The sequence below is a fragment of the Phoca vitulina genome, unplaced genomic scaffold (assembly GCF_004348235.1).
Source record: "Phoca vitulina isolate PV1807 unplaced genomic scaffold, GSC_HSeal_1.0 scaffold5, whole genome shotgun sequence".
Lineage (NCBI taxonomy): Eukaryota > Metazoa > Chordata > Mammalia > Carnivora > Phocidae > Phoca > Phoca vitulina.
Genome location: NW_022589708.1, coordinates 10,732,983 through 10,757,199, shown reverse-complemented (window position 1 = coordinate 10,757,199; position 24,217 = coordinate 10,732,983). Strand labels below are relative to the sequence as shown.

At 44.1% G+C, this 24,217-nt stretch overlaps 1 protein-coding gene across 5 annotated transcripts in view; it reads right to left on the bottom strand.

Annotated features, from left to right (window-relative positions):
• The window catches only part of GGACT (gamma-glutamylamine cyclotransferase), a 49,236-nt gene that overhangs the window by 15,830 nt on the left and 9,189 nt on the right, over positions 1-24,217 (bottom strand). Inside the window, exon 3 of one of the 5 annotated variants that reach the window (XR_004299196.1) lies at positions 8,723-9,402. The exons of 2 other annotated variants lie outside the window; for them this stretch is intronic. The gene's annotated coding sequence lies outside the window, so the exon portion shown is untranslated. Of the gene's footprint in view, positions 1-8,722; positions 9,403-15,796; positions 15,810-17,420; positions 19,593-24,217 lie in introns of those variants that run through there. 2 more of the 5 variants (XR_004299195.1, XR_004299197.1) reach the window with 2 other exon arrangements.

The window sequence follows — 24,217 nt, the reverse complement described above, 5'->3', positions numbered from 1 at the left end:
CGCTCACCCAGCTCTGGGAGGAGGCCCTCCTCTCGTCGCTTCCTGCCCTAAACTGCACAGCAGGAACACCTCCCTGCCCTCGGAGGCCCAGGCAGCCCGTGGCTCAGGCCACTGCTCCACACCGGGCTCCATTTATGTCCTCACCCAGAAGGCACCCCCAGGTGTTTACTGAGCAACAAGCATACATCACTGCAACCTGCCAGGCGTGCGCCATGGAATCGGTGCTCAGAAGCTGCCACCATCCTGGAATTCTTGACAATTTATCTTCAACCTTGTGTTAAGTGAAGTCTGATGGGACACTGGCTCCGTGCAGCCCCACTGGAACAGCATTCTTGATATGCCAGGAGCATGGAGCCCCAGGGTGCCACGATGCGTGGGATTCAGCAAGACTCAGAGCGAGGACAAGGTAACATGTGACGTCTACGACTGGCTCAGCTGGAGAAGCCAAACTCCACTCCAAGCAGAACTTTGTTGGAATGCAGGAGGGTGGTATATACATTTTTCGGAATGATCCACCTATATACCTAATGTGTGAATTTTCTTGTGTATAAAATTTTATCTCAAAGAAAACTGGTCTAGGGGCGCCTGGGTGGCTCAGTCGTTAAGCGTCTGCCTTCGGCTCAGGTCATGATCCCAGGGTTCTGGGATCGAGCCCCGCATCAGGCTCCCTGCTCCGCGAGAAGCCTGCTTCTCCCTCTCCCACTCCCCCTGCTTGTGTTCCCTCTCTCGCTGTCTCTCTCTCTGTCAAATAAATAAAATAAAATCTTTAAAAAAAAAAAAAAAGAAAACTGGTCTAAAGAAAATGATTGAGATCATAGAAGGAACACAATTTGCTGGCCTCTTGGTCTATAATTACTATTACCGGATTATATTCTTATCTGAGTTCAACATGCTTCACAATCCCCAATCAACAGCAAAACCTTCCCATCTCTTATTTAGGATTTGTGGTGGCCTCCCTTAAACTTAGTCACTTTCTAGAATCCAACATGCAGTGAAACAAGGCCAACAGACTTCTCGGGATCTGTCTCTGGGCTCGTGGCAGGTGAAGCAGCCCGAGGAGGTAAGGCCGAGGGTGCGGTGAGCTCTGAGGCACGGCTCCTGGGATTCAGACTCGGGGCTCACCAGCTATCATGACCTACCCGGGGCCCACCCACACTGCTGCTGACCAAGCAGAGGTTTCCCACACTTGGCTACTAAGAAATACAGCAAGTGATTTGCCGTCTAGAATACGTTTGCAAGCCTGCTAGAGAAGAATGCAGCTCTTAACCAACATGCTGGCAGTTGCTCAAATATGTTCATTCTGCCCGGCACAAGGTCAAGGAGAAAGAGCCAAGGATCTGTGCCGTGTCCCAACCCGACGTCCATCCGCAGGGCATGGCGAAAGGGCTAAGGGGTCTGGTTCGAAGCAGGTAAGTCCCACCTACCTTGTCTGCCCCCAAAGGTCTTTGTTTTTCTTCAGTGACAACTCAGGCCAAAAGCAATGGAGGGCAAGGGAATGACTATCCGTCAGTGTACCATTTAACAGGTTTTGTTTTTCAGAAACATTTTAAGGCTATATTAACAAAGTGGTTTTTATTCAACTGTTCTGCTTTCTTAGGTGAGAAATGGGGAGCTTGGAAATACAACTTAAATTTAAGTCTGAAGCAACACAAAAGCACTATTACAAAATGTCAGAGAAAGCCATTCCTCTTTAGGTGGTTTGCTAACTATTCTAGAAAGAAGAGAACACACACCTATTTAAACTACTCGTAGATAACCACTTTAGAAGTCAGGCCTACCCAAAAGTGAATAAAATTGTTTCAAATGCAGGTGAGGGTTCCTGGCTAGGCCTGAGCCCACACTCTCTGTACTTAAATCAGTATTTCAAAGCTCTGGAGGAACAAGCCGCCCAGAAGGAGCACTGGACAGAGAGCTGAGAAATCAGAGGTCAAAGCCAAGCTCGGCCAACTGTCAGAGGGACCCGCCTCACCCAGCCAAATGGGGCAAGGCCGCAGCCGTTGGTAGCGAGAGACACGGGTATCCTGGGCTTGGCTGCCCTGGGACCCAGGATCCATGGGACAGCCAATCACAGGCCTCTCCCAGTGACGTGGGACAGAATGAATTAGCGAAAAGACTCTGAAAGATGACCACCAAATACAACTACAAAGCTCCGGAACACCACCTGTGCTACAAAAGGAACCCTGAGCATTACCCAGAAAGCACACGTGGCTCCCCCACTGGTTTGGCTGGTGCTAACCAGGACTGTGCTCCCGCCCCAGGTTGCACACTGGGAATCAGCAGTAATCCAAACTCCATTTCCAGTGCGCTCTGGAATTCAGGATTCAATTATTTGGTAACAGATTTACGTTCAGAATCACCTTTAGCTAAGAATATTGTTAAAACCAGTTTAAATTCTCTGCAAAGTTGTTGGTTACCTGGACGTGGTCCGATAGGCAAGGAGGAGGAAGGCAAACCAGAGGGGAGCTAACTCCTGGAGGTGCGCCAAAGAATGACCCCATGTCCACACGCGACACATGGATCTCCATTTTTAAACAGTTTTAAAAAAGAAATAAGCTTTTTAAAAAATAAAAGCACAGAAAATTAAGCCTAATGGGGTTTTTGATTAATTACCTGTCCCCTCAATTAAAACAGTTGAGAGAGCAGCTAAAACTCTGAATTCCAAGAAAGAAGTGGGGAAGAAATGAAGGCTATGTTACTAAACATGCTTTTAAATACATAAAGTGGATCCATTTACTCACCTTCCTGTGAGTCCTGAACACACAGCTGCTCACTGTTTGTTGACAGCAGCTAGAATTCTTTGGGTCCAAAACTACTAGAAAAACATGTTGTGTTGGAATGACTGGGGTTTCAAGGGAACCGGATGCACTGAACTAACCGAATCCAACCCTTTCATATACGAAACCCCCACCAGAATTTTTTCTTTTTAAATGCCACTTTAAAAGCCACATTACCACTAAGATCAGCAGACAGAAACCAGCAGCTTTGAGGCCGAACACACCATTCTTCCTCGGGATTCATGACACCTTGGCCTCTCTAGTGTTCAGGGGTGGATCCCAGGACCCTAAATATTACTAAAAAGCACAATTTGGTCTATACTTGGCTTTTAAAAAGCCCTTAAAAGCTAACACAGAGTCTATTCCGGGAAGAGCAAAATCCAATGAGAATCTAAAAATCCCTCGTTGCTACTTTGTGGTTATCAGAGAATAGATACTGCTGTATTCAGTTTAAACAATTTTTCAAACATTTCAAAAACAACAGAACAATAGCTTTGTTTTCCATTACTGCATTTTTTTTTAGGTGTATAAATGTTCTTTCAATCATGATAAACAGAAGGACTCAGGGAAGCTACCACTGTGTTTACTCAAACATTTTCCTAATCAAATAGCCCAAGAATTTTAGTTTTCTGTCTGTAGGAACTTTTTCCTTGCCCAAAGTGACTTTCATATATATATATATAAAACCCAAGAAACGTGTTGTATATATGAACAACAAAGGCAAGAAAATAAGGTCTCTCTCCTCTCCACCCTCCCCTACCCTGGGACAGCCTGTGGTCAAGTGGCAGCAGGAAGAACCGTCTCCTTCCCCCTCCCCTCCCCCCGGAGCTGAAGGAGCAGATGTCAATCTGGTATCTCAGGAGTCTCCCCAAAAAGAGGAAGCAAGCAATAACCCCACTTCCTAAGGCCACGCTTCACAAACCACAACCGAAGGGTTACGGAGAGTCCTAGTTGAAGTAGCTGTGCAGCTCTCTACCAGTCTCTCGAATGGGCCCCCCAGCCAGGACCCCTGGGCCCTGCTGTCCAGCGTGACCGTGGTGCGGAGGCAGTGGGGGAGGGGCAGGGCCCCACTGGGCCACAGTGGCCCAAAGGAGCTGATCCTTCAAAATTCATGCCAACTCGGCACTGTATTACTATAACAATGACTGCAACTATTTTTGAGTTAAGGAATTTCTCTCTCCCTCCCACTGTTCCCATCTTGGAATAAAGACAGTTCTTCAGAGAGCTGATCCCTACCTCCCGGACGGAGCAAGACTGACGCAGCCCAGGCAGACTACACCTCCTCCCCGGGTGCTAAGCAGTGGAGACACATTAAAAGATGATGACAGGACACACTGTGGAGAGGCCAATGAGACCTGCCTGGGGAAGCAGGGCATCACGTGTCCTGAAGGAGAGTGACTATCTGAACAGCGGAGTCTTTGAGGAGAAATAGGAAAGAGGTGGGCACAAGTCAGGGGATGGCTAGGGGACAAAAAGGTGGTCTGAGCAGGGGGAATAGCCTGGACATGCCTGGGGGCCAGAGCATGAGTGTGAGGCCGGGACCACAGGGGAAGAGGCAAAGGAGGGACGCTGGGCCCGGGTTACTAGAGCCCTAGCTTCCAGTCCTGTGTGATGGGGGCAACTAACGGGATGAAGCCTAGGAGGTGACATGGTAAGATTTCTGTCTTAAAACATTATCTAATGCAACCCCACAGAAGACTGCTCAGCACGTGCGGAAGCCGGGGCTGTGCCTGCCCAGCGATCCCACCACTCCACTCCAGGCACATGCTCCACAGAAATGTCAACAGAAGTGCACCAAAGAGCGACAGGCGGGTTCTGATCAGCACCGTTTGTAATAGCTCAGAAGTCGACAGTACCCAGAAGTCCATCCCCAGTAGAACGGGCTAGTAAAGAGTGGTACGCTGTGCAGAACCAGTGGGGATGCATGGACAACGAGCACGAGCAGTGCTGAGTGACGGAAGTCAGGGAGCAAGAGTACATCCTGTACGGCCGTGTGTGTATGAACACGAGTAACAGCCAGATGCGTCTCTGCTGCTGGATGTCAGCACAGTGCTTCCCACTGAGGCAACACATGAGGACAGCTGACCTAGATGCTGCAGACATGGTGTGTCCCGATGAGGAAATCCATCACACTACGTGATTTCCACACTTCCCTGATGCATTACACTTTCATAAAATGTGCATTGCAGGGGTACCTGGGTGGCTCAGTTGGTTAAGCTTCTTGATTTCAGCTCAGGTCATGATCTCAGGGTCGTGAGATTGAGCCCTGTGTCAGGCTCCGTAGTCAGAAGGGAGTCTGCTGGAGATTCTCTTTCTCTCCCTCTGCCCCTCCCCCGCTTGCCCTCTCTCTATAAAAGTAAATATTTTTTTAAAAATGTACATCATATTTTTAAAAAAGATTTTATTTATTTGAGAGAGAGAGCACGAATGGGGGAAGGGGCAGAGGGAGAGGGAGGAAGACGAGCAGACTCCCCACTGAACAGGAAGCCGATGCACGGCTTGATCCCAGGATCCTGAGATCATGACCTGAGCTGAAGGCAGATGCTTAACCAACTGAGCCACCCAGGCACCCCTGTGCATTACATTTTTAAGACACATATAGTAACAGAGTAGAGGACAGATGTCTAGGAAATAGGAAAAGAAGAATAAATTACACCTAAAGGTTGCAAAGGAGGGAATAATAAAGATCAGGGCAGAAAGAGAGGTCAAAAAAATAGAAAACAAATGAAACTAAGAGCTGGGTTTTGTTTTTTTTAAGATAAAATTGATAAAACTTCAGCTAGACTAAAAAACAAAGAAGATTCAAGTAAATAAAATCAGAAATAAAAGAGGAGACATTACAATTGATACCATGGAAGTACACAGGATCACAGAAGACTACTATGAATAGTTATATGCCAACAAATTGGATAACCTACAAGAAACTGACAGATTCCTAGAAACATACAACTTATCAAGAGAGAATGACGAAGAAATAGAATATATGAACCAATAACAAATAAGGTGATTGATTCAGCAATCAAAAACCTCCAACAAAGAAAAGTCCAGGACCATATATGGCTTTATTGAATTCTATCAAACATTTAAAGATGAATTAATGCCAATCCTTCTCAAACTCAGCCAAAAAATTGAAGAGATAGAAACACTCCCAAACTCATTTTATAAGCCTAGCATTACCCTGATACCAAAGCTAAAAAACACCACCACAAGAAGACGACGGACTTATATTCCTGATGAATATAGGTGCAAAAACTCTTAACAAAATATTAGCAAATGGAATGCAACAGCACATTAAAAGGATCACACACCATAATCAAGTAGGATTAATCCCTGAGATGCAAGGATGGTTCTACCCACACAAAGCAACAAATATGATATACCACATTAATAAAATGAAAGATAAAACCAGATGATCATCTCAATAGAGGCAGAAAAAGCATTTGACAAAATATCCTTTCATGATAAAAACTTTCAACAAACTGGGTACATAGGAACATACCTCAACATAATAAAGGTCATATATGACAAACCCACAGCTGACCTCATACTCAACAGTGAAAAACCGAAAGCTTTTCCTCTAAGATCAGGAACAAGACAAGGATGCCCCCTCTCACTAGTCTTATTCAACATACTAGTAGAAGTCCTGGCAGAGGAATCAGGAAAATGAAGAAATAAAAGGCAACCATATTGGAAAGGAAGAAGTAAAACTGTCTTTGTTTGCAAATTATATAATCTTATATGTAGAAAATCCTAAAGAATCTTTCAAAACACTGTTAAAACTAATCAAGAAGTTTAGTTAAGCTGCAGGATACAAAATCAACAAACAGAAATTGATTGTATTCTATACAATAATGACAAAATATCTGAAAAAGAAAAAAAACAATCCCAGTCACAAAAGCACCAAAAACAATAAAATACCTAGGAATAAATTTAACCAAGGTAGTAAAAGATCAGTACACTGAAAACCATAATACCTTGATGAGAAAAATGGAAGACACGAATAAATGGGAAGATACCCATGTTCATGGATAGAAAGAATTAATATTGTTAAAATGTCCATTTACCCAAAGCTATGTATAGATTCAGTGCAACCCCTATCAAAATCCCAATGGCATTTTTCACAGAAATATAAAAGACAATCCTAGAACTTATATGGAACCACAAAAGTCCCCAAATAGACAAAGCCATCCCGAGAAAGAACAACAAAGCTGGAGGCATCACCCTTCCTGATTTAAAACTATACCAGAAAGCTATAGTAATTAAAACAGTATGATAGTGGCATAAAAACAGACACATGGACAATGGAACAGAATTGAGAGCCCAGAAATAAACCCCGGCATACGGTCAACTAATATTGGACATACACAGTGGGAAAAGGACAGTCTCTTCAATGAATGGTGTCAGGAAAACTGAACAGCCACATGCAGAAAAATAAAATTGAATGCTCATCTTACACCACAAAATTAACTTGAAATGGATTAGAGATTTAAAATAAGACCTGAAACTTAAATTCCTATAAGAAAACACAGGGGGGAAGCTCCTTGACATTGGTCTTGGCAGCAAGTTTTTAGATATGACACCAAAAGCACAAGCAACAAGAACAGAAATTGGTGCGACTGCATTAAACTAAAGAGCTTCTGTACAGCAAAAGAAACAATTAACAGAATGAAAATGCAACCTATTGAATGGAACAAAATATTTGCAAACCATATATGTGATAGAGGGTTAATATCCAAAATATATTTGAAAAAAACTCATACTACTCAATAATGAAAAAAACAAAAACAAACAATCTAATTAAAACATGGGCAGAGGAACTGAATAGACATTTTTCCAAAGACATAAAAATGGCCAACAGGTACATGAAAAGGTGCTCAACATTGGGGAAATGCAAATCAAAACCACAATGTGATATCACCTCCCACCATTGAGAATGATTATCACCAAAAAGATGAGCTAACAAAGGTTGGCAAGGATATAGAGAAAAGGCAACCTTTGTACACTGTTGATGGGAATATAAATTGGTACAGTCACTATGGAAAACAGCATGGCTAGATCATGTTTGGTCACAGAAAAATTAAAAACAAAACTACCATATCATCCAGTACTCCCACTTACAGGTATATATCCAAAGAGATATCTGCACTCTCATGTTCATTACACTATTTACAACAGCCAAGATATGGAAACAACCTAAATGTCTGTCAACAGATGAATGGATAAAGAAGATGTGGTTGTGTGTGTGTGTGTGTGTGTGTGTGTGTGTGTGTGTGTGTGATATGGAACACTATTCAGCCATGAAAAAGATGGGCCTTGGGGGCATTATGCTGAAAGAAAGAAGTCAGAGATAGACAAATACCTTATGTTATTACTTATATGTGGACTGTAAGAAAGCCAAACTTGCAGAAACAAAGTGTAGCATGGTAATTACCAGGTGCTGGGGCTGGGGGAAATGGGGAGATGTTGGTCAAAGGGCACAAACTTCCAGTTAGAAGATGAACACGTTCTGGGAATCTAATGCACAGCATTGTGAATACTGTGTACAATACTGTATTATATACTGGACAGTTAAGAGAATAGATCTTAAATGTCACCACAAAAAAGAAATGATAGGGGCACCTGGCTGGCTCAGTTGGTAGAGCATGCGACTCTTGATCTCAGGGTTCTGAGTTCATCCCCATGATCAGTGTAGCGATTACTTAAATAAAACTTAAAAAAAAAGAAATGATTTGGGACGCCTAGGTGGCTCAGTCCATTAAGCGTCTACCTTTGGCTCAGGTCATGATCCCAGAGTCCTGGGATCAAGTCCCACATCGGGCTCCCTGCTTGGCGGGGAGCCTGCTTCTCCCTCTGCCTGCCACTCCCCCTGCTTGTGCTCTGTCTCTCAAATAAATAAATAAGATCTTAAAAAAAAAAAAAGATAAATATGTGACATGATAGAGGTATTAGCTGACCCTATGGTGGTAATCATATTGCAATATATAAATGTGTCAGATCAACACACTGTATGCCTTAAACTCATACAACAATTACATCTCAACAAAGCTGAAAAAAATCAATGGAATATTCTTTTTGGAGTAATGGAAATGTAGAATTAGACAGTAGTGATGGTTGCGCAACCTTGTGAATATACTAAAAACCACTGAATCATGCACTTCGATATGGTGAATTTTACGGTATGTGAATTACATCTCAATAAAAAATAACTGGTTAAAAAAAATCAGTGGAACAGAATAGAGAGCCTAGAAGTAGACCCACACTTTGATAAAGGTACCAAGGTCTTTCAAGAATGGACAGTCTTTAAAACAAATAGTGTTGGATAACAGGATACCTGTATGCAAACAAAACAAAACAAAAAGAACCTCTTATCTCACTCCATATACTTAAATTAACTCAAAATGTATACAACTGTAAAGACTAAAATTCTAGAAGAAAAGCTTTTATTAGGACACAAAAAGTACAAATAATAAACAGAGAACATGTGTAAGTCGGACTTCATCAAAATCAAAATCTTCTGCTCTCAAAAGGCTCTGATGATTAAATGGAAAGGCAAACTCAGCTTGGGGAAAATATCTCCAAAACACACACAGGTAGACCTTGGAGATATGGTGGGTTCGATTCCAAAGCACTGCAATTCACAACAAAGAAAGTCAAATGAAATTTTTGGTTTCCCAGGCATATAAAAGTTATGTTTACACTATACTATAGTCTATTAAGTGTGCAATAGCATTATGAATAAAAAACTATACATACCTTAATTTAAAAATCCTTCATTACTAAAAAATGCTAACCATCTGAGCTTTCAGTGAGTTGTAATGACTGATCACAGATAACAAATACAGTTCACCCTTGAACAACATGGGTTTGAACTGCATGGGTCCCTTTATATGTAAGTTCTTTTTGATAAATACAGTCCTGTAAATGCTTTTTCTCTTCCTTATGATTTTCTTAATAACATTTTCTTTTCTCTAACTTACTTTGTTGCAAGACTACAGCATGTAATACATATAACATACAAAATACATGTTAATCACCTGTTTATGTTATCAGTAAGCCTTCTGATAACTGTAAGCTATTAGTAGTTAAAAGTCACATGCAGATTTTGGTCTGTGCAGGACTGTGCAGGGGGTGGGCATCCCTAACCCCTGCATTATTCAGCTGTTCAATATTAATGGAAAAGCTTGAAATATTGCAAGAGGTACCAGAATGTGTCACACAGACATGAAGGGAGCAAATGCTCCTGGAAAAATGGCTCCGACAGACTTGCTTGGCACAGGGCGCCACAAACTGATTTGTTAAAAAAAAAAAAAAAAATGCAGTATCTGCAAAGTGCAATAAAGTGATGTGCAATAAAAGTGTATGCCTATATGTATCTGATAAATTACCCACGTCCAGAATATACAGCACGAGCAGGGGTTGGAGCAGAGGGAGTGGAACAGAGGCAGAGGGAGAAGCAGGCCTCCTGCGGAGCAAGGAGCCCAACACGGGGCTTGATCCCAGGACCCCGGGATCATGACCTGAGCCGAAGGCAGACGCTTAACCAACTGAGCCACCCAGGTGCCCCTACAAAGAACTCTTAAAACTCAAGAAGAAGAAAAACAATCCAATTAAAAATGGGCAAAAGATTTAAACACTTTACTAATGATGTATGAATCTCATAAGCACATGAAAAGATGCTTACTGTCATTGGTCATTAGGGAAAGGCAAAAACTATAATGAGATACCATCACAGAATGGGTAAAATTGAAAAGACTACTAATATGAAGTGTTAGCAAAGATGTAGGGCAACTGAAACCCTTATACATTGCTTTCAGAAAATAGTGCAGCAACTCTGGAAAACAATCTTTAAAAATTAAACATATATTTACCATACAGCTCAGCAATCTCACACTTGGGAATATGCCCAAGGTAAATAATTTCACATACCTACATGAAGACCTGTACATGAATGTCTCAGCAGTTCTGTTCACAGTGGCAATAGCTGGAAACAACCCAAACGTCCATCAACTTGAGAATGCGTAAAACATTGAGGAATACAGGTGTAATAATATGGATAAATCTCAGTTGCATATGCTGAGTGAAAGAGGCCAGATGCAAAAGACTAGATGCTATCTGATGAACGTCTACTGACATTTTGGAAAAAACAAATCATAGGGACAGAAAACAGGAGTGGCTGCTCGGGCCGGGAGTAGGACAGTGAAAGTTGACTGCAAAGGGGTGGGAGGTAACTTTATGGGTTGATGAAAATGTTCTGTGTCTGATTATGGTGGTGAGTACCTGAGTATATATGAACTTTAAAAAAAATTATTGAACTTCAAATATTAAATAGGTGAATTTCATCTCACATAAATCAATAAAGCCAATTTATTTTTTAAAGACTGGCCAAACATCAATATTTGTACAAAGTCCTTTTATCCACTATGATTATACTTGCTTTTTTTTTAAGGTTTTTTTTAATTTTTAAGCAACCTCTACACCCAACATGGGGCTCAAGCTTACAACCCTGAGGTCAAACGTCACGTGCTCTACTGATTGAGCCAGCCATGCGCCCCTGTACTTACCTTTCTTCTTTTTTTATTTTTTAAAAGATTTATTAATTTATTTGAGAGAGAGAGAGGGAGGGCACACGGGGGTAGGCACCGAAGACGGGGAGGGAGAGTCTCAAGCAGACTCTGCGCTGAGGGCAGAACCTGACGCGGGGCTCGAGCTCACCACCCTGAGACTATGACCTGAGCGGAAACCAAGAGTCGGATGCTAAGCTGGACTAAGCCACCCAGGCGCCCCTGGACTTGCTTTTCTGTAATAGGTTAAGACTCCATAAATGTCAGGCCTTATCTTTCCCAAACTGATTTATCCATTCCTCTCTGTTCCAATTTCAATAAAGATGGCTGAAAAGTCTCTTTATATTCTCTTTTTCTTAGCTTTTACCCAGGGCAGCTTAACTCAAGTCTACATCCAGAAACAAGGCAGAATTGCCCCCGGTTCAAGTTCCAGAGCCCCCACCAGGAATGACCCATTTCCTGGCTGGGTGAAAAACCCCTTCCTCAGCCAGGCCCTTGCGAAGCTTTCATAAGGACATGGAGCACCTGGTTCGGCCTCAGACACGCAATGCCCGTTTCTACTGTTTTCACCTAATAACAACCGCCCCCGACCCCAAACACACACCCATCATCACTTGACCTCATTCTATGCCTTTGATTGCCTGGGGTTTTTTGTTATAGACATTTCCATTTCTTCACATAATCTTTGTTTTCCTAGACTCTTGTCCAAGTTGTGTGTGTGTGTGTGTGTGTGTGTGCGCGCGCGCCTGGGACACAGCGTCCTACAATACAGTGCAGAAGTTTTCTGAAGCACTAGGGCATGCGAGCTAACAAGACTGATGTAGATGTGGGGAACTCTGTGCTCTGCAGAATGTCTCCGACAGCGCAGGCTGCACTCCCCACCCCATCTCTTCCAGGGCTTACGACGATGGGGGTCATTTGATCACAACATGCCCCCAGACCACCCAACAGTCACACACTGTCTCATCTGCCCAGTCCCAAGGAACACCTCCTTTCTCCCTGACTCTGCACCCATAAGTAAGCTCCTGACTATACTCACCTGTCTCATTAAACATTAATATTCCTGGAACATTTTAAATTCTGTTTCAGTATTTCAAGTTACATTTCTTATTAACTTGCCATTAATGATCTAAACCTCCTTGAGCTCACCATTAATTATCTAAACTTCCCTGAACTCTGTTTTATATTTCCTTTTGGTTCTCATTTTCTCATATAAGCAAAATTTCCATATTACAAACTGCCCCAGAGAGTTGCTTATTCCTGATTGTTACCTTTTGCTCCATTACTCCCATTTCTGACCCATTGTAGAGCTTGTCTTGCCAGTGAGGGCTCTTTTGAGACATGGTGCCTATTTCAAAATGTGATTTTCAGAGGCCAAACATTCTCCAAGTGGTCCCCTTTTGCCATCTCCAGAATAAAAACAAGTCTGCAGTAAACATTCCCTTACTTAGAACTCAGCGATGCTGCTTACTGGGGGTGCTTTTCACACTTTTACCCAGGGCCCCAAGATGGGCAGACGCACTGCCCGTTGTGGGACTGGCTTCAGGATCAGACAAGCCTGGGCAGTGACACTGGAAATGACCGAGCCTCTGAGCCTCAGTTTCCTTCTCTGTCCAATCACACAGTAGCACTTCACGGAGGTAGGGTGGGCCACCCCACCCCGAGATAACACAAGTGAAGCACCCAGCATGGAGCCCCGTGCGTAGAGGTACCCAACAAACGAGGGTCAGTTGAGGCCGTTATAACAAAAATACCACAGACTGGGTGACTTATAAACAACACACACTTACTTCTCTCGGTTCTGGAGGCTATCAGAAGCCCGAGATGAGGCTCCGGCAGATTCCGTGTCTGGGGGGCCACTCTCTGGCTCAAGGGTCGCATCTTCTCACTGTGGCCTCCCATATGAGGGGGCCGGGGGAGGGGCTGGAGGAGCTCTCTGGGGTCTCCTTGTGGGGGCACCAATCTCATCATGGGGGTTCCACGCTCGTGACCCAATCACCTCCCAAAGGAGGTTAGGATTTCAACATAGGAATTTTGGGGGCACACAAACATTCAGACCATAGCAGAGTTACTTTCTAGGAAATAGACAAATAGAAAAATACTAATTCTGCTCAAAAGATCACTCTCCAGAGTCTCCCTGCTCCGAGTAGTTACTGGAGACAGACGCTTATTGCCTGGGCTCCTCTCCCAAGCCGTGTGACGTAGTCGGGTTCAAAAGGACTGGATTTGGGGCAGCCCTTGGGGGACCCCACTCAGCCTCACAGGGAGGAAACACCCATCTTGCCTACCTCACCGTCTCTGCCATAATGCTATTACTGGATGCACACAGAAGCACCGTGAAATTTTATTTTTCCATAAAATGACCAGCCCTGCCCGCCCCCTGTGCGCTCCTCCGGTCGCGTACACTTGACATAAATACTCTAGATACTCTATTCAACTAAGTTCAGGGGAGGCTGACATCTTGATCTCCATTCTCACACATACACTTCAGTTTTGCAAGAAAAGCAGTATTTCCTTGAAAGCTCACCAGCCTCTCCCAACCTGGTGTGACTAACACTCACAGTCGGCACCTCTACCACACACGGAGCCGGGTGTACTTCCAAGCACCTGACACACCTTAGCTGATTTAATCCTTACGGACACCTGTGAAATGGGCTCCTTCCTTTCCATTCTGCCCATGAAGGCGTGGAGACAGGGTGCAGCTAAGCAGTGCTGACCTGACCAAAGTCATGCCGCTGTAAATAGCAGAGCCGGTCTGATTCCGGAGTTCAAGCCCTTACCCACCTCCAAACAGCTACAGTCCCCACCAGAACTCTCCCTTCCAGGAGCCCCAGCCCCCCATCTTCACCCTGAGGGGGGCTCAGGGGCTCCAGGCGGCTCTCGGGACAGCCCTGCGTCCTGTCCGGCTGTTTGCACTCCCACCCTGTAATTATAACCTGAACCCCGCCAACCTGTCCTGCTGCTGTTCCCTGAACCCTCCCCGGCCTCCCCCTAATCCTAATCTTCTATGAGTACCTGAACCACCACATGTATACCTTCCTGGCCAGATCCAACCCATCCCTAAAATCTCAGCTCAGATCCTGCCTCTGTCCCAAAGCCTTCTCTGCATCTGAGCGCGCTGGTCACGTTCTGCCCTACGTTCTGGTTATTTTCTCTCTTACTCAATTCCTGAAGGACAAGTGACACATTTTTAACTTGTTCCCCATAACACATCATGTGTGGAAAAAATGAATGAGTACATTTGCCTGGTCCTGGGAACTCTCAATTAGCCAATTCTTTTCTCTATTTTGATCAGAAAGAAAGAAATGACAACAAAACAATTTCCAAGTAGGTATTTAGTTTAAAACTGCCTTCTCCGACGACCAGAGTTACAAGGATCATTAGTTCATTGGAGACACACGTATTGTGTACTTACTGCAGATGGGGGACACAAAGTGATCACTCATCTGCCTGTCCTGGGTCTGGACAGTGGCACAGTGCTTGGCATCCACCCAGAGCTTGCTGACGCTGTGAGGACAGACATGAGCTATGCCCTCAAGCTTAAAGTCTAGAAGGAAGGTGGGGCAGGTGCTCAGAGAACTCTACAGTGGAAAGTGGTGTAAAAACTAAGTTTTAAACAAGATATACTGATTGTTACGGGCTGAATTGTGCCCCCTTACCAATTTCATAGGTTAAAACCCTAAGCCCCCACACTGCAGAATGTGGCTGTATTTGAAGACAGGGTCTTTAACGAGGTCACTGAGTTATAATGAGGTCTTCAGGCTGAGCCTCCTTAATCCAGTCTGACTAGTGTCCTTAGAAGAAGAGGAAAGCTGGACCCACAGACAGCAGGGACGCTGGAGCTGAGGAGCGGCCTCGTGAGGGCGCTAGGAGAGGGCTGCCGTCTGTCAGCCCAGGAGAGAGCCCTCAGGAGAAACCAGCCCTGCCCTGGACTCCCGCCTCCATACACTCTGTTGCTTGAGCCCCCACAGGATACAACGTGGGTGAACCCGGAACACATCCTAAGTGAAGGAAGCTAGACCTAAGGTCACATGGCATTGGATTCCAGGATATGAAATACCAGGGCAAGTCAATCATCCATAGACATGTGGTTGCCAGGGGCTGAGGGGAATGAGGGTTGGGAAGTGAGTGTCGAGCGTACATGCAGTTTTCTTTCAGGGCGATGAAAATGTTCCAGAACTAGATGGAGGTGGTCGTACATCATTATGAAAGTGCTGAGTATCACTGAATTCTTCACTTTAAAAATAGTGAATTTTATGTTATGTGAATTTCACCTCAATAAAAACTCTAAATTAGGGGCGCCTGGGTGGCTCAGTCGTTAAGCGTCTGCCTTCGGCTCAGGTCATGATCCCTGGGTCCTGGGATCGAGCCCCGCATCGGGCTCCCTGCTCCGCGGGAAGCCTGCTTCTCCCTCTCCCACTCCCCCCGCTTGTGTTCCCTCTCTCGCTGTGTCTGTCAAATAAATACATAAAATCTTTAAAACCTCTAAATTAAAATCTTTAAGAAGATACACATACAATATACTATTAGAATATAATGTCTTGAGTGACCAGGGGACAGTGTCTGTACAGAAAGGGAGAGACGAATTCTGCTCTTTGTGTGATGTGGACAGCAACTTACCCTGAAGGGAGGGCAAAGGTCATCCTGGAGAGAAACAGGAGGGGGGGGGGGGGCGGCATTCCCAGCAGGAGATGGGCGGGACCTGCCCCCCCAGGAGGATGGGGCTGGCAGGAGCCCAGGACAGGGCCTGCCGGGGAGGGGAGGGTGAATGGAGGGGAGCCTGGGGTCTGCAGAGCCGACTTGGCTGAGCTCCTGAAACACGGGGGAAGTTTCACCATATCTGTTTCTGGGCTCCTTCCCCAGAGAGTTTAATTTAGTAAGTCTGAAGTTGGAAACAGGAACCTGTATTTATAATAAAATACAACATTTTAATTTTTTTAATTTTTTTTTTAAGATTTATTCATTTGAGACACAGAGATAGAGAAAGCACAAGCAGGGAGAGTGGGAGAGGGAGAAGCAGCCTCCCCAATGTGGGGCTCGATCCCAGCACCCTGGGATCATGACCTGAGCCGAAGGCAGACGCTTAACTGACTGAGCCACCCAGGCACCCCTAAAATACAACATTTTAAAAAGCTCTCTAGTGATTAATCTTTTGGGAAACTATTAATTTCTCAATGAGTCTTTCCCACTTAGGGAAGGGTCTTTCAGGGTTTTCCCCCCCAGCTTTATTGAAGTATAGTTGACAAATTAAAACTGTGCATATTTAAGGTATACATGTGATGCTTTGACACATGGACACATTGTGAAATGACCACCACCATCAAGCTCATTACCACACCCCTCACCCCACAGGGTCACTGTGCATCCCTACAGCGGATTCCTCGCAGCTGAATTTTGTACCCTGTGCCCACCAGCTCCCATTTCCCTCTCCCCCTAGTCCCTGGCAATCACCCTTCTATTCTCTGCTTCTACGATTTCAACATTTTCAGATTCCACATATAAGTGACATTATACAGAGTTTATCTTCCTGTGTTTGGCTAATTCCACTTAGCATAACATTCTCCGGGTCCATCCATGTTGCTGCAAATGGCAGGATTTCCTTCTTTTTTATGGTTGAATAATATACATATATGATATGCATATAATACACCTAATATGAATAATAGTATATAAAATTCCAACATTTTATATATGTATAATTCCATATATAATGGAATATTATACACACACACACTTTATTCATCTGTTGACAGACACTTTGGTTGTTTCCATATCTTTCCTATTGTGAGTAAGGTTCTTTAGTTTTATGCTGATGCTACTTTAGAATTACTAATTTTGGGGTGGAAGAGGCTTCACTATGCTCTGTTTACTTTAAAAACAGGGAAGGCATACTAATTCACGAGATTTTCTAGAAAAGATTTTTGCTTAACCTTCATCTATATGGAAAGTTCAATTAACCAGAAAAGCAAATTTTCCAAATGTTAAACATTTAAAATGTGTGGAAACCTGTATCTTTAAAAATAAAATGCTTCAATTGTCCAAGTGACACAAAAAGGAAAATAAAACACATAAAAATAAAGATAATATAGAAAAAGATCCTAGGAAACTAAAAGGTGGTCCCTTCCATGTTCAGTACATATTAGGCCTTTAAAGTGCCCCATCATTTTCTGTAACTGTGAGAGCATTCCCTAAATAGTATCACCGAACACAAATGTTCTAGGAGCGTCATGTATTTACTCTCTTATTATTCAAAGTCCGTCTTAAGTACAAATATTAGGCAACAAGAATAATCATGTTAAAAATGTGGAATAAATTACATTTTTTACTTTCAACACCTGGTGTCACCAGCATAACACAGCACAGGGCTCCTGCAGGCTCCGAGCCGGGTGTGCCCCGCGTGGTGGCGGCCGCTGGGCCTCCATGGGGGAGGGAAGCCCAGGGGCCTGCTTCACACCTTGCAGAAGCATGATGTAACCACTCCCTCAGGCGGCTGAATTCCCAGTAATCACCCAGGGTTAAAGGACAGTCTTCAGGCTTGTTTTTAACTTTGACCATAATGATGCAAGGGAAAGACTGGAGTGAAGTAAACCTGAAGGGCTTTTTCTCTCTCTGTAATGTTCCACAAGTGATGGCCTGGGCACTTCCCCTCCCCAGTCCTGTGGCCCTGTATGTCTACTCCCCAAATTCACAGGTAATCTTGTTTAGATTGGCTTGCTGATGCCAGGCCTGAAATTAAAAAACACCAAATCTCCGTGAAAACATCATTCTTTAAAGTCACTGGTGTTCAGGTCAGACTTCAAACAAAGGGGGGACGTCAGGAAGGAGAAGCCGTCCTTCAGAGGCCCTGACTGAAGATCACAGCGCTGACCTCCAAGAGGGATTGGCTAGAATTGGGAAGGCTGGTGCAGTCCGCCACGAGAGCCGAGGAACCTTCCACTGCCCCTTGTGTGAGATAAAATGGAAGGGACTGGTACAACGTGAGCCTGTGTTTTTAAAACGAGGTAACTGCCCAGCAGCTCTTTGTTTCCTGCAAAACTCTCTGCAGAAGCTGGTTTCTCACCACTGAGGTCCACAAGCCAATCTGAACAATACGGAATGGGAAAGCAGCCCCTGCGGCGGCCCCGTGCGTGCCCGTAACTGGGAGGCACCACACCACCTGGTGCCCCAAGCCCTCCTTCTTCCCACCCTGACCGCTCCCAGGTATTGATAACAAGGTCACTTAATTTATCATCTTGGACGGCTACCTCCTAAATGGTCTCACTGCCCCTAGGCTTGCCCTCCCCCACCCTCCCCGCAGGCGTGTGCAGAACTGTGCCCTCCCCGTTCCCGGCCTGGGCTCTGGGGGTCACCCTGTCAGACGGCCCCATCGATCCTGTACCCCCGTGATCATGTCCTTGTGTGATTCCTGCCCCCTGCGCAAAGGCCCAGTTTAGTGACTTGCTTCAAGGGAACACAATACAGAGGACGCGATGGGCTGTGACTTCTGAGGTGAGGTTATGAAAACTAGGCTTCCATCGGGGGGCTCTCTGGTGCATTCTCTCCCTCAAACCCCTCGCCGTGAGGGAGGCCAGCTGCCATGCTGTCAGACTCTCCGAGGAGACACCCATGCGAGCGGAACTGAGGTCTCTGCCCAGAGCTGGAAAGGGGCCAGGGCCTGCTGGCTATCACGTGCGTGAGATCCTCCCCCAGTCAGTCTGGAGAAGAGCAAAACCCGGCCAACACCCTTCCTCACTGCAGCCTTCTAAGACCCTGAAGCCACACAGCCAAACAGCTCCCAGGTTCTCACCAGCAGAACCCGGGGAATAATGCATGTTGTGCGCACTCACTGATACTGCGGGTCATTTGTTATGTGGCTGTAGACAACACATTCAGAAGAGTCAAGTCTGAGTTTCTGCCTGTGGCTCACACAGGCCGATCACTGTCCAGCCCCATTTTTCTCTTCGGCCACATGTAGGCCACGCCTTATACTGCTCTGTGGCAGGTGTCATCTGTCCCCTTCTCCGCTCATAAGGCTGCCCCTAAGCAACTTCTTCCTTCCTCAACATGCTGCCTGGCAAAATCCTACTCATCCTTCAAGGTATCCAGGTCACTTCAAACGTCATCTCCCCTGTGCAGTCCTCCCTCATGAGCAGAACTGCTTCCGCCACTGAGTCCTCAGAGTGCACCTCCTTGCCTTCTGGCACAAGATGTTCTCGTCTTGGACGTTCTCTGTCCCAGGCCTGGAACTGGCCATTTCCCCAAGGAGCTCTGTTCCTACCTGCGGTGGAAAATGGTATTTAGAAGCCAAGATCTGCGTGTGAAGTGTGCCTGTTGGTCCTGCGGTGTGATCTGCCCAAACAGACTCCCTCAGCGGAATACATACATGTCTATCTATATATATAAACATAGAAGCACACACACACATAAATACATACATACATATTTACATCAGTGTGTACTGAAAACCATGAGTTCACATCCACACACCTGACCTGATTCACAGCACAGGGTTCAACCTAATTCTCGAAATTTCTGTACTGGCAACTCCCTTCAACAGCAGCGAACTGACTCACATTATCTTTAGTACAGTTAATTATGTGGTCAATCTTTGCACATGTAACTAATTTCCAAATTCAGTGACAACCATCTCGCCTGCAGGTAAACCATCCTCTTGCCACTCAGGCTCGGACACCCCACATCAAGAAGACCCACTGAAAGGACAGCCTACTCACCCCACTCAGCCTGGGACTCCCCACGCCAGATGCAAGGCGTGGAGACAGTGACTTCATCTCCTTACATGAGGAGCTGCAAAGCTGCAATGCACAGGGGCACTCACAAGAGCACGGAAAGAGTTGGGGGCCACCAGGCTCCTGTGTCGCTGCTAGCATGTGGCTTCCATTCTCCAGGTCCTCTAACGAGAAAAGAGGGCTGGCAGTCCGTTGGCCATAATGTCTTCATGCACAGGAGTAGGAACCATGAAGGGCAGGGTGAGGAACAGGACCGACTGCCAGGTGACTCGGGTTCCTTCCTTTGCAAAACTTCCCAGAAGTCCCACAGATTTCTGCATCCTGTCCTTGACCGCAACCCAAGGCACGTTGTCACTCTGAATAAAACTGCAGATCAGTAACTAAGGAAGGAGAGACTGGATATTTGGTAGTGACCACAATTTCTGCCACTCCCACTTCTTTACTTACTGGCCGATATCCTGCTTTCAGGAATAACTGAAGACCTTGAAGCGTTGTCGACTCTCACCTATCGCTAGGTTTTTAAATTCCCACAGTGAGTCATCCTAAGGGCAGGAACTCTTAGAGAAGCTTAAATGGTGCTCAGCTGCTGTATGACTACTTCTCTATTAATCTAAACATCCCATATGTGAGAAAATGGTGCAAGGGGCCTTTACAAGAGCTTGCTGACACTCCAAGAAAACCACCACCTCTGAGGACATATTATAGCCCTTTACCTGTGTAAGAACACTATGCAAGGAATAGATCAAAACTCCAACCCCAACCAGCACACAGTTCAAGAGAGATGCGGGCAGAGAGAAGTGAAACCAGTCCAAGCTCTCTGCCAAGCCAAAGGAAAGGGAAAAAGAAAAAGGGGGAAATAATACAGTGGAAGATAACCTCAGAAATGGGGGGGGGCTGACACATGAGAACCACTCTTTTGGAAGTCCTAGGGAGACTTATTTTGTAAAATCACCCAGGAGGTAAGCCTTGATACACTGCAGATGAATTCATCTGAATCAATGCCATTTCTCTGCAAGGAAGACCCGAGGACTGCTATTTAATGGAAAGGCACTACAGAAGTTTTTCTATTTATAAATTATTATAGCAGTGTAATTTCTTGATATTGTTCCAACATCCTTCAGATCATAGATGTACAGTGTTATTTCTGGAAGCAGGAGAAAGCATGGTATATGAGGAACTCATATACTTCTGAAATAGATGCATTTCACCTCACGGTCAGGTAAACCCCTGCTACCCTTTAGCTATGTGACCTGTTCAAGGTGTTTCATCTCTGTGAACCTCAGTTACATCACCTAAAAAATGGGGAAAATAATGCCCACCTCAAGGGTTAATATATGAGGATTATATGAAATAACGTATATAAAAATTCTGCCACACAGTGACTTAGTAAGTATTAGTCCCCTTCCAAGAGAAGGGCAAATCACAGAATTACTCTAAGGACTAAACAACAGAATGTATCACAGATATAAAAGTGCCTGGCATGTAGTTTGTATGTCCAATAAATGTTACTTCCTTTTTACTCATCCACACAAAAAGCCATGTTTTCTAGCATGATTGAATGGTGTTCTTGATAATGAAGTTTAACCTTTTATGCACGGAAAATAATTGTATAAACCCTCACTGCGTTAGTAAACACTGTAGACTAAAAATGACGCAGCACCTCCTTGTTCATTGCAGCATTATTCACAAGAGCAAAGAAGTGGAAGTAACCCAAGTGTCCATCAATAGATGACTGGATAAATAAAATGTGGTATCTATATGCAATATTCAGCCTTAAAAAGGAAAGATATGCTGTCACATGCTACAAAATGGACAAGCCTTAGGGACCTTACACTAAATAAAATAAGCCAGTCACAAAAAGAAAAATACTGTATGATTCCACTTACATGAGGTACCTAGAAGAGTCAAATTCACAGAGACAGAAAGTAGAACGTGGTTGCCAGGAGCTGGGGGGAGGGGGGGTTGCTGTCTAATAGGCTCACAGTTTCAGTTTTGCAGGATGAAACAGTTTTGGAGGTGTGTTGTACAACACTGTGAATATACTTAACTCTACCGAACTGTACACATAAAAATGGTTAAGGTGGTAAATTTTGTTATTTTTGTATCACAATAAAAAATAAAATTATTTTTTAGGTGATATGACTTGTAAGCTTTCCTCATAATGCAGGATCATCATACTGATTAGTGATAGACTATGCTACAGATAAATCTATGCAGAGATGACTCTGTATCAAGCCTCAGGAGTTACTCTAGAGTCTGCTTTCTTAAATAAATATCTGGGATTTGTTAGGATTTAGCTGCTAAAGGAAAAAGTGAAACTTGACATCTTTCGGTATATAATATGTGGTATTACCGTCAGAGAATTTCAAGATGTGAAAGCTGGAAAAAACTTTCAAAATTACATTTTAAAGGTGAAGAAGTGAAATCTAGGCTGTAATCATACTAAATGATTCGCCTAAGATCATACAGGTAACAATTATGAACAGAGCCGGAAAGAGATAACATCTCCTGATTGCCCCTACAATCCTCTTGCACAACTAGGAGTGGGCTCTCCAGAATGCCTCACCTCTGAACGGCACTGTTTAATACGCTGCCACCAGGGGGCAGCACGTGTATTAGTCTGGTATTCTGAAACCCCAACTTAAGGCCCCAATACGTGTCTATTGCCCCTTCCTCCACTCCCCCAGTATATATGCGCATTTATAGCACTTTATTAATATCAACAGGAATAAAGTTTAAACAACATCTATAATAAGTTTTTAAACAAAACAAAGACTTAGGTCCAACGAAGGTTAACAACCTTCCTATTCCTTCACTATTTTTAATTTATTCCAATCCCAATTAACGTAAGGGTCAATTACTGTAAATTTTAAACCAAAAATGAATTAGCCACGGAAACCCTCCCATTCTTTACATTTTGAACCAAATTTTCCTAACACTTGGCCTCTCAGGCTTCGTACCACAACATCAAGCCCATCGGCAACTTGTCCTCCATCTTCCTTTGTCAGGCTCAGTTTTTCTTCCTAACGCCCCTGTGTTACAGAGGAAGCTCCGTCAATAGGCCTAACTCTTCAGCAACTTTTCAGAAGTCGAAGAGAGATTCTAGATGACGGTAATTTCCACTCTGTTTCTAAATGATACTACCAACTGGAAGCTCAAACCATAGCAGCTGATGGGTGAGACGTGACAGGGCCGTCCCTCAGCAATGACCCTGTCCACCCTGAGACTTCCACAGTTTCATCTAATTCGAGAAGGGAGGGACAACAACATTAGCAATGACATTTAGGTAATTAATCCTGGAGGCAACTCCACACTTTCAGGCAATAGCGACCAGTGAGACCATCCAAAGAGAGAACCATGATCTTTATTTCACAAACAAATTTCAAATGGTTTTCTTCCTTGAGCTCTCTGCTTATATCCAGCTGCTCTCATGTAATTTACTATTCACAGATCAATCTTCTTCTTTTTTTAATAAAGTTGTTGTTGTTGTTGTTTTTAGAGGCAGGGGTGGGGGGAGAGTAGGGGCAGAGGGGGAGAGAGAGAGAGAATCTTAAGCAGGCTCCACGCCCAGCACAAAGCTCAACGTGGGGCTCCATCTCACGACCCTGAGATCATGACTTGAGATGAAATCAAGAATCAGCTTAACTGGCTGAGCCACCCAGGAGCCCCCCCTCCCTGATCAATCTAACCTAACAGAAAACTGGCAAAAGCAGTTATGGCACTGTTGGTTACCAATGATAAAACAGAAATGAGACATGCACAAGATGCATATAATGAATGGATCACTGCAAAATGTATTCAGATACTATTCTGTAATCCTCTGCCAAATATGATGTGTCAACTGGTGAGACTTAAAGTCTCCTCTCTAAATAACATTCTGGTTTTAATTTAATATTTTCCATATAGAATATTTACCATATTTAAATATGGAATATCACCAGAAAACCAGAAATAGTTATTTTTATAACAGGTATATAAAGTAAATTTAATTCAGTAATTTATTCAAGAGTTATTAAAAATAACTTTTCATAATACTCAAAAAACTGAAATCAGATAATTTAAAAAAAAACACATCTATTAGGAGGGCTTAAATTAAAAAAACCTGACAATATCAAGTGCTAACAAAAATACGGAGCAACTGGAACTCTCATACATT